This window comes from Lotus japonicus, chromosome 6 (genome assembly GCF_012489685.1).
Source record: "Lotus japonicus ecotype B-129 chromosome 6, LjGifu_v1.2".
NCBI lineage: Eukaryota > Viridiplantae > Streptophyta > Magnoliopsida > Fabales > Fabaceae > Lotus > Lotus japonicus.
The window spans coordinates 20332531-20335203 of record NC_080046.1 but is presented as its reverse complement, the minus strand read 5'-3'; positions in this window follow the sequence as shown (position 1 = coordinate 20335203).

The window sequence follows — 2673 nt, the reverse complement described above, 5'->3', positions numbered from 1 at the left end:
ACGCCATGTGGCAGCAGAGGTCTGCAGAATCCCAACTGCCTTCCTTGAAACATCCCCTCAAATCCCCACAAAGCCTGCCAGTTTGAATTTGAACCAATTAGCTTCAACTGTTGCAATTTCCATTTATTGCGCCATTTCCACTCCCCGAAATCCCGCAACTGCAATCATTTCTCCGTCGGTATGGTGCACGATTTCCACCTTCCCTCCACGTTTCTCAAACAACTGCCCACAGCATCCCCTCACACGTTTCCCCTCGATCATCATCCCCTTCCTATAAAGACGTTGTTCCCCCACCCCTTACTCTTTTCACAAACCCAACTCCTGACCACCCTTTTTACGTGCGAAACCCCTTCAACAGACCATTGCCTAAGTTCTCACAGCGCCCCACGCGCCGCACTTCCTTCCGGTGAGTCTTTACAACATCAAAGTAATTTTTATTTTCTGTACCCTTTCCTTTAATGGCTTCAAGACGCCAAACCAAGAACTCCAACCGCAATGTCACCGTTGCCACCCCCTTACGGTACGTTACCCCTGTCGACCCTCCCCCCCGGGGGAGTTCCGCTCGATCAAAAAGACATTGTCGCTTTCCGAGCTAGGTCTTCGAAATCCTTGCCAGTTCCTACGGTAAGGGGGCCTCCCGGCCAGGACAATTCCTAACCAACTGTCAAGTTTAGAGCAGTGGTCGTCCATTTGCGAAATTTCCTCAGAGTCTGGTGGGTTTTGTCATGAGAAACCTCTTGACAATATTCTGTACTATGGTGGTTGCTCAGCCTCTGAGCGCCCTTGGCTCCGCCTCCTTGACTACCTCGTGAATCACCCCCACTTCTTCTACGTGTACGAGTACATGTTCAAAACTTTGGGAATCAGATTTCCCTTCTCTCCCTTTGTTTGCTCTGTGCTGCGTAGTATCAACTTCGCTCTGTATCAGCTTCACCCTAACAGCTGGGCCTTCCTACGATGCTTTGAAATCCTCTGTGACGCAATCCAGCAAGAGCCCTCTCACTTCTTTTACTTCTATGGGGTGTCCGCCCAGCCTTCACCGCCACGCAGCTGGGTCTTCTGGAAGCTAGACCCAACCGCCAACGCTTCAACCCCTTTTGGTACACAATCACCAACGACCTTGCCCGAAGGTATTTCAAGATCGTGGTATCTCACGAATACCCCGAGATTTTTACCCTGAGGGACGGTACCGCCCGATTTCCCTTCTACTGGACCCAAGAAGTGTCCCCGGTAGTCGACCCACCTGAGGATTCTCTGACCCCTGAGGACAAAGTCGTTATCAGCTTCCTGGCTAAACTCCCGGTCTTAGACTGTGCTCACGTGATCGGTAAAGCCAAAATTTCATCAACTCCCGCTTACTTAGGTTTTCTTGTCCCTTCCCTGCTTTGTCCCTTATCCATTGTTTATCTTATACTTCTTATCCCCTGCTGACTCTTCTTTGTTGCCTTTTGTTCCAAGGAAGATGAATTTCACCAGTACGGACCTTCTGACCGCCTTTGAGAAGAAAAGGAACGTCCCATTCCCCCCCGGGTCAACCTGAAGGGCGACAAGACATCTTCTTCAATAGCCATGGCGGGTGAGAGTGAGAAACAAGCCCTTGGCGAGGGAGCCTCCTGACCACCCCCCAGAAGCCACACCTCTTGACTACTGCCTCTTCCTCCGGCGGGGAGAGCGTCCCTGCTACCTTCACAGCTTCTCATGGACCCGAGGAGACTCCCAAGGCGACTCAGCCCAGCGGACCCCCCAAGGTGACTCCAGCTTCTTCACTCAACGCCCGGGGCGATCCTATTGGAAGATCCCCCTCTAAGGGGACGGTTGTCCCGCCGCCCTCTGGACAAAGCTCAATGCCATCTGCCAGTTTACCGCCAGCGCCGCCTTTGGGTCACAATTCGCCCCCGCCCCCAGGTTCTGTAAACCGGGGATTGCCATTTTCCCTGTCCTTGACGCCGGCGCAAGTCGTGAGGATGGATGAAGTGGTTGAGCAACAGGGTTTAGACAGAGTGTCCGAGGGTGCTTTGGCGACAGTGCTCCATGCTTTCCATCGCTACAAGTGGTCCACCAAAGACGCCGAAGCGCTACGGTCGGAGGTGGTCCGCCTTCGCGCCCTTAACGATGGATTCATTGAGGAGCGCAAGGCGCTCCTTGCCAAGCTAGCTTCCCAAGAAGCCTCCTTTTCCAACGGGTTGGCCGAGAAGATTAGCCGTTCTGAGGTTAGCTTGGAATTTCGAGACAAAAAGATTTCGAAACTGAAAGGGGCCCTTGCGAAACTCCAGCAAGAGGCACAGTTGGAGTCCGACGCGAAGGAAGATTTGGTGGCTTCCAAGGATCAAGCCCTCTCTTCAATGGGCGCGGAACTTGAAACTCTTCTTGTTGAACTAGCGAAGAAAAACGAGGCTCTGTTTGCAGCGCGGAGAACATTTCTTCAATGGACTCATTTGGCTCCATGATGAAGGATTCATACTTTTGGATCAAAGACAATGCCTTTGATTCTTTGACTTTCTTGTTTCCTTCATGAGACATCTTCAAAGATTCGAAAATGCCTTTCGCAAATTCACGATCTGTAATCTTCTGGTACTCTTCATAGGAAATAGCACTTAGAAGAATTGCTCTTGCTTTGTGATGTTGTGAGTACAGCTTCTTTTGATCTGCAGTCATCTCTGACCTTGGGATCTT